At 54.4% G+C, this 15746-nt stretch overlaps 1 protein-coding gene across 1 annotated transcript in view; it reads right to left on the bottom strand.

The window, feature by feature from the left end:
* The window catches only part of PRX (periaxin), a 28192-nt gene extending 13624 nt beyond the window's left edge, over positions 1 to 14568 (bottom strand). Inside the window, exon 1 of the mRNA XM_083454656.1 lies at positions 14474 to 14568. The gene's annotated coding sequence lies outside the window, so the exon portion shown is untranslated. The remainder of the gene's footprint in view (positions 1 to 14473) is intronic.
* Between the last annotated feature and the right edge of the window lie 1178 nt (positions 14569 to 15746).

Here is a 15746-nt window from a genome sequence, read left to right as displayed (position 1 = left end):
CTTGCACTGGTGTGCTTTCGAACTGCTAGGTTGACAGGAGCTAGGACACAGCAACAGGAGCTCACCTCATCGTGGGGATTCAAACCACTGACCTTCCGTTCAGCAAGCCCAAGAGGCTCAGTGGATGAGACCACAGCGCCACCCAGGATGGAAATTTCAGAAGGGGAGAGGGCTGCTCTGGGGCTCAGATTCCACTTGCTGGTTTCCACACAAACCTAGTTGGCCACTGTGAGAACAGGCTGCTGGACTAGATGGGCCACTGGCCTGATCCAGCAGGCTCTTCTTCTGTTCTGATGCTTCTTTCACTTCTTCCCACTTCCTTGCTTGCTTTGGTGGCCCTTTTCTAAACTTCTTCCAACTCCATAATATCCCCTTTGAGGTGAGCTGACCAGAACTGTTCAGGTGCAAGCAGCAGATGTTCTGCCTGGGGCCCCCTCCTTTCCTGCTCTGCTCCCTCCAACCTCTGAATGCAAAACTCAGTGGAGAGAGATCTGCTCCCACTCTGAGCCCAAGACAAAGAGGGGCCTGTTCAGGTCTCTCTCTCTCCCACCTCCCTCGCTGCAGCGTCACCAGCCGTGCATCGTGGAAGAGCGTGGGAGAATGCCAGGCATTCTGTAGGCTCAGCAAAGCCAGAGTTGCGGCCAGCGAGGGGCAGTGGGGAGAGAGAGGCAGGCCAGGCCCGGGCCAGGAATGCTGCAAAGCAGCCAAGAGACAGGGCCCAGTGTCCCAGGGAGCTCTCCTCCCTGCTCTGGAGCCTGAGCCAGCCTGCGGGGTCAGACTAGATGACTCTGAAGGTCCCCTGCAGGAATGCAGAAAAGGTTTCCTGCAAATGACTGAGGTATTCCAGAAGGCCCACCTCAAAGCCAAAGTGAGGGAAGCCCATTCACACAACTCTTTCAAACCCCACTTGAGGCTACTTCTCAATGGCACTGCACTCCTTCCTTCCTTCCTTATGTGCAAAGCTTGAGTCAACCTCTCTGCCATTCCTTCTGTCTCTTCCCCCTCATCTCCTTGAGCCCCCCTCCCTGGCCAGCTTCACACATGCAAGCATATCACTCAACTCCCCAATGCTGGCAGAGGAGCCCAGGAACCAGCAACTAGAGCCAAGCTGTGTCTGTGAACATGAAACCAGAGCAAAGTTTCTCACACTCTGGGCCTTTACCCTTTGCCCCAACCCCACCTCCAAAAACACCTGAGCAGGCTGGCTTGTACTTTGGGGGCAAGGTGTGGGACAGAGGGACATAAGAACGTTATTATATTTATTCCATTTAAATGCTGCCCTTCGTCCACATAAGCAGAGCCTGCTGGATCAGTCTAATGGCCCGTCTAGTTGAACATCCTATTCTAACAGTGGCTGAGCAGTTGCCTGTGGGAAATCTCCAAGCAGGATCTGAGGGAGAGAAGCACTCTCCCCTCCTGCGGTTTGCAGCAAATGGAATTCAGGAGCATTGCTGCCTCTGGCTGTGGAGGTCAGAGCAGAGCCATTGTGTCTGGCAGCCAGTCCTCTCCTGACAACCTTGGAGGTTTCGTAGCGGAGGTTGGATGGCCATCTCTCAGGGATGCTTGAGTTGAGATTCCTGCATTGCAAGAGGCGGTTGGACTAGAGGAACTTTGGGGCCCCTTCCAATTCTACAATTCTATTCCTCAAGGAATTTGTCCAATCCTCTTTTAAGGCCTTCCAGGTTGGAGGCGATCACTGCCTTCTGACAGTCTCCACTTTCTCCATGCCAGGCATAATTTTGTAAACTGCTATCATGCCACCTCGGACTTGACTTTTCTCTAAATTAAAAAGGCCCAAATGCTGCCTCCTTTTCTCATAGGGGAGACACTCCACCCCCTGGAATAGCTGTGTTAATTTATTACCCCCCCCCCCTTCACCCTAAGGTCCCAGAGGTGTCAGCAAAGGCTCAAGGAGATAGCAGGAGGCCAAGCAGAGCCAAGAGCCAGCCCCTCCCAAGCACCCCTTCCTCCTGAGGAGGGGGTGCTTCTGCCATCCGCACAGGGAAGGAAACCACCCTGCCTCTGCCCCCCCCCAGACAGAGAGAAGCTCCTTCTTGGAATGCACTTCCTCACTCTGTTATTCAGCACATTTCAGAAACAGAAGGAAGAATATGGGGGCAGGCGCGGGGGGGGGGAGAGAACGCAAAAGGCAAAACCAGCAAGATCCACTTGACAATTGAATGGACTGTTGGCAGGTGGTGGGCTCTCCTTCCCTGGAGGTTTTGAAGCAGAGGTTGGATGGCCATCGGTCAGAGTTTTTTTAGCCAGGGCTCCTACATTGCAGGGCCCTTGGGGGTCTCTTCCAGCAGTTATAGGGCAGTAAGCAGAGTTGCACAGAGAATGGGGGGTGGGGGGTGGAGGAAGGAAGATATTGAGGGGGCAAAAGGAGAGAGACCTGGGGGGGGGCTGGGACCCTGGGTCAGGGAACAGCGCAGCCCTCACTGCAGGGAGGAGGCACTCATCCAGAAGGGGCAAATGGGGCAGGACCACCCTCAGCACAGGCACCACTTTGCCCCTCCATCACAAGCGTGGCGTAGTGGTTGGAGCATTGGACTAGGACCCGGAAGAGAGCAGGGTTCAAATTCCAGCCCCATGGCCATGAGGTTCCCTGTGTGTGTCCTTGGGGCTAATCACTGCCCCCCTCAGCATGGCCTACATTGCAGGGTTGCAGCGGGGATGCAGCGAGAAGGGGAGGAACTCTGTCCAGGCCACTTGGAGCTCCTTGGAGGAAAAGGTGGGATCCAAGTGCAACAAAGAAACAAACAAGGCCAAAGGGCCGTCTGCCCCTACGCTGGCTCACAGGCATCCCATGTGACTCTCCCCCATTCTCCCCCTGTCATCCCTTTCTGAACTGAGCACATGCCCTGAAAGTGCCTGGCTTAAGTTTTAAACAATGGTCAGCCACAGGTTGAAGAATGTCTGCCCTTTCCTTCTCCGGACCAAGGGGCGGGCCAGGAGAAGGACTCTGATTCTGGACACAGGTGGAAGGAGGAGCCTCAGTCAGGAGGAGGAGCTACAGCCAAACCATGGTGAAGTGGGGGAGCAGAGGCCCCTTCACCTTGGGAGCCAGCAATGCCCAATTTCCTAATCTAGCAGCAGAAAAACTGCTGGAGCAAGAGGTAAACCAGAGGCAACCCCTGGCCCCAACCTCAGCTGTCACGAGAACCAAAGAAGAGCCTGCTGGATCAGGCCAGTGGCCCACCAAGTCCAGCATCCTGTTCTCGGGGGGGGGGCAGTCAGATGCCTCTTGGAAATGCACAAGCAGGATCTGAGCAACTCTCCCCTCCTGCAGTTCCCAGAGAATGTCAGAAACTCAGATATACAAGCTAGGTGCCCAATGGCTTCATGGACCAAGGCTGCAGTCGCCAAAATCGAATGTCTAGTTGCCATTTGGGGACAAGACAGCTCTAAAGTCTTTGTTTTCAAATGATGGAGTGAGTGATTCTCAGTTAAACATCCGGCTAGTTCAAATGACAACCTAGAGCTGAGAACTTCAAAGAAGAAAAGTCCCTTGATCCAGGGGTAGTCTGCATATATATTGGCTGTTTCATTTTTCTTAATGGGGACACAGACCATTCACAGAATATTCTTCCCAACTGTGAGCAGGGCAGTGGGAGAAGACAAGCAACAACAATTCACTATAACGTCGTTCATTGCTCCTGCTCAGGCTGCACAGAAAAAGCATTTTGGTGCCTAAAATTCATTCTGATTGTGCAGATAAAATACAATGGATAGCATTCTACAGGAGGGGGTATTAGTGTGTGAAAACAGTCCAGATCCAATGATCCCCAGATGGTGATGATGTCAGGTGCCATCCTGACAGTGCCCAGGCATCTTCACTTGGTCACAAGTGGCCGATAGCCGGGTGAAAATTGCACCTGGCCTCTGGCTAATTTCAAACATGGTTCCCAGCAACTGAAATTCAGCAGCATTGCCTCCTCCAGCTGTGGAGGGCAGAGCAGAGCCCTTGAGAGCCCCATCCTCTTTTAAAGCCATCCAAGTTGGGGGCCACCACTGTCTCCACTGTGTGAAGAAGGACTTTCTTTTCTCTCTCCTGAAACTGCCCAGCATCCGGCTTCCAATTCTGGGCCTGGATGAGAATTTGGGGCCCTGGTCTGGATGCCCCATTCTCACCAGCTCCAGGCAAAGCCCCTCCTTCCTGGGGGAGAGCAGGTGCCCCTCTATTTTGCAAGGTAAGTGCGTCACTCTGGTCGCCCTGACTTTGGGGCAGGGAAACACCGATCCCGCCTGAAACCTGAGGCTGTCACTAATCCCTGAGAAAAGGGTCTGATAGGAGGAGGGAAAATGTAGTTTTGCTCCTTGGCTGCAAGTGACGCACTTTCAGGCGCCATTCCAAGCCTGTATTCCTGGAAAGCCCCTCTGAAGCCCCTCCCGTGGGTCAGCGTTGGGGGCGGAAGGCAGATAACATCTCCACCAAAGGATTTCCTGCAGCAAATCCTGCTTCAGCAGCCGGACCTCAACCAGGCACAAAGGGGGGTGGGGGGCTGAACTACTCAGCAGCCCCACCCTCATGGAAACTACAATTCCCAGGACTCTGCAGGCCAAGCCATGGAAGTTCAAGGCCGCTTCCAAGGCCAAAGCAAGAGAGAGTTTCTGCCTAGGAGTTATTCGTGCCTCAAAAGTACGATCTAAAGAGTTCAGGAACATAAGGAAATAAGAACAGCCTCCTGGATCAGGCCAAGGGCCAAGAAGGCGGGCTCAAAGGGGGTGTGTGTGTGTGAGAGAGAGAGAGAGAGAGAGAGAGAGAGAGAGAGAGAGAAGACCCCTTTCTAAATTGCAGTTTTTCTTTCAGGTTTCCCAGTCAAGCCAGTAACAGCAGTGCTACTGCAACATGCACATTGCCAAAGAAGATGGCAAGAGAAAAAATCAGCAGAAGCTCCCCTGAAGCTCCCACCCAGCCCTCAGATCCTTGCGAAGGAGAAGGGGCCACTTGCACTCCCCGTTAGCCCCTTCTTGTCTCAGCACCCCTTTTCTCAAGCCCTTCCCTCATCTCCGCCACCTGCCCTGCTGGATGATCCCCATTGCTGCTGCTCCTTCAGCTGCCTCTGGGCTCCCCGGCCCTTTGGGATCTCTTCCAAGGTTACAAAAGAACACCAGAAGAACCTGCTGGATCAGGCCAAGCGTCCTGTTCTCACAGGGGCCAACCAGATGCCTCAAAGGGTTTCAAGCAAAAGAGGTTTCCAGCAGGTGAGATTCAGAAGCATTGCTGCCTCTGACCATCCTGGCTAGGAGTCCTCAATAGCCCTCTTCTCTTAATCCTGCAGCCCAGCATGCGGCTCTCATGAGAAGGACAGCGCTGGATCTGCCCCCCCCCCAATAAGATTAGAAGAGCATGCTTAGAACCTGCCTGCACTTGGATCCTGCTTGCAGGTTCTCCGCAGGGCCTGATCCAGCAGCCAGGCTTTTCTTATAGAGGTGGATTTCGGGGGCACAGAGTCATGGGGGTACTGCAACTATTATTTAGGATGGAGACGAAAAGGTGGGCAGGGAGCACCAAATTTTGTTGCTGCACAGGACGCTGCTGAAATTTGAGACTCCAAGGTCCACCGTGACTTCTTCTGTTCTTTTGGACCTTGGGGTGCTTGGGGGTCTGTGCGGACCTCCCAGAGGAACAAGCGGCTCCCCTGACAGGAAGCAACGCCTCTCTGCAGCTCCCGTCCAGAGCTCAACGGTTGCCCAAACAGCAAACGAGGCCAGGAGAGTCAGCGAGGGGGAAAACAAGGCCGCCACAGTCGCCGTCCCTTTGGCTCCAGAGCTCCTGATCCAATTAAGGCAGGAAAGAGCCGTTTGCTCTTCTGGTAGCAGCCTTTAATTGGGAGCAGCTCTGCTTGGAATGAGGCCGGCCCCTGGCCCACGTGGGCCGCATCCTGCTGAGTTCAGGGGCAGGAAGGAGCGCTGGTGAGAGAAAGCTATCATCATCATCACCATGGCTGCTAGACAGACAGACGGCCTTTCCCAGCCCGCAATGGTCTCTGGCCCACAACGCAGGGAAGGAAAACGATGGCCAGCGCTCTTGCTCTCTCCTCCGCCCCCAGGTTGGGGGGGGGCTGAAACAGCCAAGACCTGAAACTGTCCCTCCTCTGGCTCTAGCAGCTCTCCCTCTCAGGGGGCCGGGTAGCCTCCTTTGGGGCCACCCTCACGGCTGTGACACAGATACCCCAGAGCTGCTTGTTACGGTTTTGGGCCTGGCAAATGCAATGTAAAGTGTGCCTCTGAGCATGTGCACAGAGCGCCTTCCCCCCAGGCCCACTGCCAGCCAAAAGGACACCCACATCCCAGGTCGGCCATGGCTTTCAGGAAGGGCGGAGCCCCCAAACCTCTCTTTTTAGCAGATGTGGTGCAGCTATTCGACGCCACGCCCCAGAAAGGAGATCTGGAGTCACAGGCCAAGTGCCCTAAGCATAAAATCAGAAGTCTCCCTGCCAGGGGGAGTTTTCTGCTGCTGCTGCAGCAGCAACACTGGCAGCCTCTGAGCCAGAGCTCTTGGCTGAAGGGCAGTCGGAGGAACGCCTGGCTTTTCATCTGCCCTGCAGCCTCACCCGTTGCTGGACCACCATGGTGGAGGCAGAGGGCTGAATGTGAGCTTCCCCTTGGGGAATCTGGTTAGCCACTGGGAGAACGGTGCTGGGCTAATTTTGCCCCCCCCCCTTGCGCCTGATCCAGCTGCCGGGCTCTTCTTGTGCTCTTATGGAACCTCCAGCTCCAGAGGCAGTCTATTTAGATTCCCCGGTTCTTAGTGTTTGGCCACTGTGAGAACAGGAGGATGGACTGGATGAACCACTGGCCTCATCCAGGTGTTCCTCATGAGCTCAGGGCAGCTGACCTGGATGCCAATTACCCCCACGTTATCCTCACAACCCCCCAATGAGGTAGGCTAAGGAGAAAGGGAGAGAAATGGGCTGAAGGGTGAGGTGAATGGCTGAGGAAAGATTTGAACTCTGATCTTGCCAGCCAGAGCCCACCACTCTAACCATTAGGGCCAAAGTCCTCACTTCCCCTCCCCCTGGGCACAGCCAGATGCCCCCCAAGGCACACAGGGGCACGGAGAAGGACTGAAGGCCAGGGGGGGCGGGTTTGCTCCAGGCTTCCTGTCCTGCTAGCTGAGGAAATGAACTGGGTTTCCTTTGAGTCAGGGCTCCGCTGAGGTCTTGCCAGGAACGCAGGAAGTCAGAAACAAAAAGAAGGTGGCACTTGTGCAGGCAGCATCCCACCTCGGCCCGCCTGACCCCAGCCAGAAGCCTCTTCTTCTTTGGCGATCCCTCGTAGTCGAGTAAGATTGTCTTCCATGAACACGGCCTGAACAGTGAGTCCGTGACTGTGGAGGCCAATTCTGGATCCACGTGTCCTTCCATGGTGGGACACTGGTTTCCAGGCAGGAGTTGATCATGGTGTGATTTGCCAAGCATGCCTTCCTCATAGCACATTTCTCCCTTGCGTCCTGAGTTCGAGTGTCTTCAAAACCCATGACACCTTTGGTCAAGGCTGTTCTCCAACTGGAGCGCTCGCAGGCACCAGTGTTTCTCAGTTGTTGGTGTTTATACTTCTTTTTTTTAGATTTGCCTTGAGAGAGTCTTTAAACCTCTTTTGTTGACCACCAGTATTACGCTTTACATTTTAAAGTTTGGAATGGAGTAGTTGCTTTGGAATATGATAATCAGGCATCTGAACCACATGACCAGTCCAACAAATGTTGAAGAATCATTGTTTTGACACTGGTGATCTTTGCTTCTTCCAGTATACTGGTATTAATTCACCTGTCTTCCCAAGTGATGTGTAGAATTTTTTGGAGACCCTGTTGATGGAATCTTTTGAGGAGTTCGGGATGGCGGTTCTAAGTGGTCCGTGTTTCACAAGCATACAGTGAGGTTGGTAGTACAATAGCTTTGTAAACAAGCATTTTGGTTTCTGTGCGAATGTCCCGGTCCTCAAACACTCTGCACTTCAGGCGGGAGAAAGATGCACTGGCAGAGCTCAGGCGATGCTGGATTTTGGCATCAGTGTCTGTGGTGTCGGCCCTCCTACTGCCCAGGTAGGAGAAGTGATTGACATTTCCCAATGTCGCACCATTGAGTTGTATTTCTGGCGCTGCAGAGGGGTTATTTTGTACTTGTTGGTGCAGCACTTTGGTTTTGGGGGTGTTGAGCAATAGGCCAAGCTTTTCGTAAGCTTCTGCGAAGATATTTAGGATGGTTTGGAGGTCATCCTCTGAGCGTGCGCACACTACGTTGTCACCAGCATACTGAAGCTCTATGACGGAAGTTATGGTAACCTTACTCTTTGCTTTCAGCCTGCTCAGATTGAAGAGCTTTCCATCTGTTCAATATACGATTTCTACCCCGGAGGGGAGTTTCCCTTCAACAATGTGCAGGATCATGGCAATGAAAATAATAAATAGGCTTGGGCCAATAATACATCCCTGTTTCACACCTGATCCCACAGTGAATGGTTCATTTTGAGAGCCATTGTTATCTGCAATTTTTGCTGTCATATTATCACGGAGGAGCTGAAGGATGTTCAGAAATTTATCTGGGCCACCAGTTTTCAGAAGGACAGTTCACATGGCATTATGATTTACAGTGTCAAATGCCTTAGCACCCACACAGCCGCCCTGGGGGCCAGGCTCGAGGGTGGTCCATCTTCAGGCTCTTCAGACTGGGCAGCGGGCACAATTTGGGCTTTGGGGATCCACTAACCTGGCACAAAAGGTGCACCTTTAGAATTCTGAGTCCGGGAGCCTACAGTCCTGGCACGCAAAAATCCCAGCTAACCCAAAAACCTTCATCTCAGCCGTATAATCTCTCTCTGTGTGTGTGTCTCATTTTGTTGCTGCTGCTGTTCCACAGTGAAGAGACAGAGCTCCTTCTGCAAGCCACCCAGAGATCTGTCAGATCCACCTTCTAACCCTCCTGCTGCTTTAGGCTACAAATGGAAGCTCACAGGGCTGTTGTGAGGATAAGAATGGGGTTGGCTGGGAGGACCTCATAGGCTCCCTTCAGCGCACTGGAGGAATGTGGGGTTTAAAAGGAGAAAAGTAGCTTAATAAAGCAGTAGCAGGGGTGACCCCCAAATTCACATTACTTTTGGCAGCCTGGCTCACCAGGTGGAGTGGAGGAGAGAGCTGGGGTGGCAATGAGCCACAGTCAGAAGCAGCAAGGCTTCCGCATAGCAGCTGCTGGAAACCACAGGAAGGGAGAATTGCTCTTGGGCTCGGATCCTGCTTGTGATCTCCTCATAACAGGCCTCTCATGAGCCACTGTGAGAACAGGATGCTGGACTAATGCCCCCCCCCCGGCCTGATCTAGGAGGAATTTCTTATGCTCTTGTGGAGCCTCCAGGCCCAGAGGCAGTCTAGCAAAGGCCTCCCCACCGTGGCAGCAGCAGACTTGACTTGGAGGAGAAGCTGCGCTCCACTGTTCCAGTGTGGAGGAGAGAGAACTGTGCAGGTCAGCGAGGTTGAACCCAGGTCTGGACAGAGGGCAGGAAGAGGAGGACACTCCCCGTCCTCTGCCCCCCTCCAAGGCAATTTGGGGAGAGAGGGAAACAGCAGCTCACACCCTAGGAAATCCTGCTCAAACCCAAACGTCCCATTGGCAGGGAGAGTTTGCTTCCATCAGAAACAGGAAGCTGGCTTAGGAGGAATTGTGCCTCAGAAAGACCTCAGAAAATGAAAACCTACTGGCCAGGTGGATCCACCCAGGCCAGACATGCTTTCAGAAAAGCTGGCCAGCTAGGAGGGCCAAAGCCCCATCCATTCACTGCAGCTGGCATTCGAGGGTAGGCTGCCTTTGGAACTGGAGGTTCCACGCGGCCATCATGACCACGAGCCACTGGCGGACCTCTCCTCCTATGTGGCTTTGTCTAACACCTTCCGCAGTTCCGCAGGTCAGCCATGCATTATGTGAAGAAGTTTGGTTGGCATCTGTCTGTCTCGGGAGATAATGGAGTGCACCTTTGTGGGTGAGGTTAAACTTTCCTGTCCCGTCCATTGCCTTCCAGGTGTCAGAGCTCCGTGGGGCCCTTGTCTGCCCACCAACTTACACACTGCCCCAACCACACACAGGGAGCAGGTGGGGGACTGCGATGCCCTGGGATGTGCGTGGAAGGCAGACTTTACTGGCAAGAAGAGCTAAAAGACTGAAAGAGAAAGCCTCCCTCACCTTGGCCACAGCACACAAGAAGCAAAGGCCTCTCACTGGCCATCTGCCAAGGATGCTTGAGCTGAGATTCCTGCATTGCAAGGGGCTGGACTAAATGACCCTTGGGGTCCCTTCCAACTCTGCACTTCCATGATTCTATGAATTGCCGCGTCTTAGGAGAGGCCTTGGTTACCCGAAGGCCTTAGTCGTCTCTCCCTCATGTGGCCTTGCTGGCTCCCTTGACTGGTCTGGCCCAGGGACAAGGAGAAGAGGAAGGGGCCAGGCCTGCATCTTGTTCACACAACAGCCAAATACCCCCAAGAACCCAGGAATCTAGCTGGGCTGCTTCTGGAGCTGCAGGCTCCCTAAGTACAGAGGAAAAGCCTGGCTGCTGGATCAGGCCCAAGGGAGCCCATCTAGCCCAGCATCTTCTTCTCACAGAGCCTGACCGGTTGCCCATTGGCAGGCAGGACCTGAGCCCAAAAGCAGCTCTCCCCTCTGTGGTTTCCAGCGCATGGTCTTCAGAAGCACTGCTGCCTCCCACTGCGGAGGGACAGCATGGCCTTCCTGGCTAGGCAACAGCCTCCTCCTCCTCCTCCTCCTCCTCCTCCTCCTCCTCCTCCATGAATTTGTCCTGTCCTCTTTAAAAGCCATCCAGGTTGGTGGCCACCCGGCCTCCTGCAGGAGGGAGTTCCACAGTTAACTCTGCGCTGAGGTCAGACAAGGGCACAGACACGGAGCTCCTTCTCCTTTGTTGTCCCATCAACTCACTGCCAGGATGCTAAATTTAATGCTGGGGGGGGGGGAGGAGGAAACGGGGCTGGGAGGGGAGCTCGCCTTCCGTGCTGTATGCAGGGGAAATGCTCTGCAGCTCCTGGTTTCCAAGAAAATCCCAAAGCACAGACTTAGAAAGACAGAGAGGAACTCTCCTTTCCCACAGAGAGGAACTCCAGATGAAGCAAAGCAGAAAACAGCAGCAATTTGGGGAAGGGTCACAGAGCTGGGGGGGGGGGCTGCTTTCCACGCAGCAGGCGCTCCACCCCCCCACCCCCCAGGTCAGACCTGAGTTTGAAAAACTGGCACGTTGCTGCCAGCCAGTGTAGATAACAGTGGGCTGAATGGACCAAGGCTCCTTCTAATGATGGTGTGGGAAAGAGCTTCACTTTCCATCTTTCAATTTTCATCTGCTCTCTGTTTTTATCCACATCATAAAATGATTTTTTTAAAAGTTTACCAAAAAAGAAAAGGTGAGCCAAGCCAGACTCCGCCAGGGAAGTCCCCACTCCTGTGACCCCCAAGGAGGCTGCACTCCCTGCTCCACATGCAACCCCCCCCCCAAAGCAGGCCTCTTCTGCAAGGCCTCCACATGGGGACATGGGCCTGCCCTGCCCGGGGCCCTCCTGGCATTTCCCAACCCCTTTATTTGTGGGTTGGCACAGGCGCTGCAACGTGCAGGAGGAGAGATCTCTGGGCAGCCAGTCCCACTCACTGCCCCCCCCTTGGCCCAGGAGGCCTGCCAAGCCAGAAGGAAGACTGCTTCCCCACAAGCTGAGCAGGAAGGCTTAGCTGAACCCCGAGGGGCTGAGCCTGAAGCCGCCCCAACCCAGCCCAGTCTCCTAGGGTGCACAGGCATGCGCTGGGAATCTTAGAATGGTGGTGCTGGAAGTGACTCAAAGGGTCAGCCAGTCCACCCCACCCAGCAAGGGTCGTAGCTCAGCCGTGGAGCGTGCAAGTAAGGCTGATAACCTCCCCTGCCCGAAATCTCAGGGAACAGCTGCCAGTCAGAGTAGCCAATACTGAGTTGCATGGAGCAGCTGTCTGGCTCAGGATAAGTCCCCAAACTAGAGCAAGGGCTGCCTGCTCTCCTTTCCTTCCAAAATTTCCCTGGGAAAGAATCACCTGGACGGCTGCAGGAAGCAGCAACCTCAAATAGCCACAAATTCACACAGCCTCTACACCCCAGCAAACTGTTTGCATTTGAGACCAGGGCATCTGGGCCCACAACCATGGGTCCGTACTGAAACAGCTTCGGTCACCCTGATGGAGGACCTGTGTTGCGAAAGGGGCAGGGAGAGGGAGATCAGCTCAGTGGGGTGGGTATGGGAGGGCCATATGGCAGCACTTCTGTCTGTCTCCCCAGGGTCGTAGCCAGAGAGTAGCACTGAGTGAGGGGTCCTTGGCCCCCTGGCACCTGTGTCGTGGGGGTACGCTCCTCTCTGAAATCCAGCATCACCTGAGCTCTGCGAGTGCAGCTTTCTCCCAATTGAAGTGCAGAGTGATAGAGGACCAGGACATTTGCAGGGAAACCAAAATGCTTGTTTAGAAAGCTATTGTACTACCAATTTTACTGTATGCTTCTGAAACATGGACCACTTATAAACGCCATCTCCAACTCCTCAAAAGATTCCATCAACAGGGTCTCCAAAAAATTCTACACATCACTTGGGAAGACAGGTGAACTAATGCCAGTGTACTGGAAGAAGCAAAGATCACCAGTGTCAAAGCAATGATTCTTCAACATCAACTTTGTTGGACTGGTCATGTTGTGCAGATGCCTGATGATCGTCTTCCAAAGCAACTACTCTATTCCAAACTTAAAAATGGAAAGCATAATGCTGGCGGTTAACAAAAGAGGTTGTGTTACTTTTATTGTTGTTAGCCGCTCTGAGCACGGCTTCGGCTGGAGAGGGTGGGATATAAATAATATTATTAAATATTATTATTATTATTATTATTATTATTATTATTATTAAGACTGTCTCAAGGTAAATCTTTAAAAATGTAGTATAAACACCAACAATTGGGAAACCCTGGCCTGCAAGCGCTCCAGTTGGAGAACAGCCTTGACCAAAGGTGTCACGGACTTTGAAGACACTCGAACTCAGGACAGAAGGGAGAAATGTGCTAAGAGGAAGGCACGCTTGGCAAATCCACACCGTGATCAACTATCACCCAGAAACCAATGTCCCCACTGTGGAAGGACGTGTGGATCCAGAACTGGCCTCCACAGTCACTTAAGGACTCATTGTTAAAACCGTGTTTATGGAAGACAATCTTACTCAGCTACAAGGAATTGCCAATTCCCTGGGGACTGGTTCAGAAGCTCCCGGTGCAGAATGCTGCAGCCAGATTGCTGACGGGAGCCTCTGGGCAAGGACATTGTTAAAACAGCTGCACTGGCTCCCCATCTCCTACTGAGCCAAGTTCAAAGTCCTCCTATTAAGTTACGATGCCCTGAACAATTTAGGCCTAAATTGCTCAGGGACCAATCCTGGCTCCATCACTGAGATCATCTGCAGGAGCGCCATTGGTTATTCCCTGAGTTGGTGAGGAGCATTTGACAACAATGAAAAACTGAGCCTTTCAGCCCAATCCTGTGGAACACTCTGCCACTAGAGATTCAGAAGGCACCTTCGTATGGATTTTGTAATGCTACTGAAAACAGTTCTATCTCACCAGGCAAACAGGAACACAGTTTTCCACAATAGCTAGCTGATCTCTGATTATAACATGTTTATATTGTTTTCTGTACAATGGTTGTAAATTGCTCTGATTTCTTTTTAGGAGTTTTTATTTAAAAAATGAGCTTCAATAGGAATCTAAGAGGCAGGCTTCAAATGGAGATGAAAGCACACCCAGACCCCTCTCCATCCTTTCAAGGGGAGAGCAGAGAGCACCCCAATTATGGGGAGGATCAGACCAGGCCAAGCAACTCCCTGCCCCATCACAGGACCAGCTCCCCACTGCCGGAAGGACCCTCTTTGGGCTGTACTAGCCAGCCAGCCAAACCGCCTCCTAGTCGGGCAGGCCAAGCCGGCGCCCCTGTCTCTGACCGGTCCTTGCTGGGGGGCTTTGAGGGGCTCTTGCCCAAGGAGAGCAACTGCTGCTTTAGAGGAGACCCTTCCTCTCCCCCAGATCGCTGGGCATACAGAAATGCACTGCCTGAAACCAATCCTGTGCAAGACCAGCGTGTGAGGGGGGGGAGGACAGGACACGGAGCACTACCCCCCAAGAGGTGACAGACCTCCTGCTCAGAGGGTACTAAGTCCCGGCCTGCGGGGGGGGGGAGCGGAATAAGAGGGGGCTAGAAAGGGGCAGAGCAGGCGCGACACCCAGGATACCCCCACCAAGAGAGTGGCTTCCGAGGGGCGGGATGTTAGGAACAGCAGCCCCGCCATCGCAGCCCCATCCCGGCCTCCTGGGGCTGCCGGTTCGAATCCCGCGCCGGGGCTGAGCCTGGAGGAAGCGGGGGCTCCGGGGCGCCCGCTTGGCGGAGAGGCTTCCCCAAGAGAACGAAGGCTGCTGCTGCTGCTTACCCGGTCCGGCTCCGCTCCGGCTCCCGCTCCCGCTCCGGCGCTGCGCTGCGCTCGCCTGGGCCGGTCTGGGCGGGCGCGGCCGGGCGCGGGGCCGGGGCGCTGCCGGGCAGCAGGAAGGGGGCGGCTCCGGCCGGCCCTCCAGCCCGTGGGCGCCCAGCTGGGCCGGGGCCGGGCGGGAGGAGGCTCAAGGCAGTCCCGGCCCCGCCCGGGGAGGGTCCGCCGCCGCCGCAGCGGCGCAGGAAGCCGCCCCCGAGAGCGCCGCGGCCAGGCGGAGGGGCCGTGGCGGCGCTCTGCACGCGCTCAGAGGCGAGGAGCGGAGGCTCCAGAGGCAGCGGCGGGACGGGGGCCGCTGCAAACGGAACGACGGGCCGGGTCCCGGTTGCTCTTTGAAGGCGCTTTGCCCCCACCCACCGCGGAGAAATATGAAGGGGGCGCCCCTCCCCCGAGCGGGCTGCTTCTCAGCGTGGAAGGTTCCTCCGCTTCGCCCTCTCATTTGCCCGTCTCCACGTGCGGCCGAGGGGTGCCTGAGCATGTGCAGAGAGCCACGGCGGGGCCACTGGGCTTGATGCCAGTCCCCTTCAACAGCCCTTTGGGGCCGGGCTCTGCCGGAGAGCGAGCCCTGCAGCAGGAGCCCATCCCCTCGCCCTTCAGGACGCCCCAAACACTCTCCTCAAGCCCTGGGAGCAGCAGGGCGTTGCTCCCCCATTTGGCATGGCGACTGGAGGTGCCTTATGCCATGCCAGATAATAACACCCATCACTGACTGGCAGCAGCTGTCCAGAAGATCAGGCTGGGGTGGCAGGGAGATCTCTCCAGCCAGCCCCACCTGCGTGCTGCCCTTCGGAAACTGAACTCGGGACCTCCTAGGAGCCAGTCAGGCGCCCTGCCCTTGGGATCACCCTTTCCTGAGACCAGGAAGGAGGGTTGTTTCCAGCAGATTTTCCTCCCCCCACCCCCACCTGACAAGGAAGTTAAAGCTGTGATCGACACAGAAGAGTTGTTATAGCAGATAAGAAAAGAGGGACAGGGAGGGAGAAGGAAAAATGGAAAGTCTTGAAAGTTACAGTTCTTATTAAAACCAGCTGAGCTGGAAATAGTTTATGCAGCATAACCTGTATTAACTGCTTTTAATTCTGAATTTTAAACTGCTGTAACACACCCTGAGAGCTACTGGTGAAGGGCTGCTAATAAATGTAATAAATTATTATTATTTCAGCCCCACCCCCATATACATTTCCTACAACAGCCACTTTGCAGGCTCCAAAAACTCCCA

This window comes from Podarcis tiliguerta (genome assembly GCF_965153285.1).
Source record: "Podarcis tiliguerta genome assembly, chromosome: 8".
Classification (NCBI taxonomy): Eukaryota; Metazoa; Chordata; class Lepidosauria; order Squamata; family Lacertidae; genus Podarcis; species Podarcis tiliguerta.
This window is presented reverse-complemented; position numbering and strand designations above follow the sequence as displayed.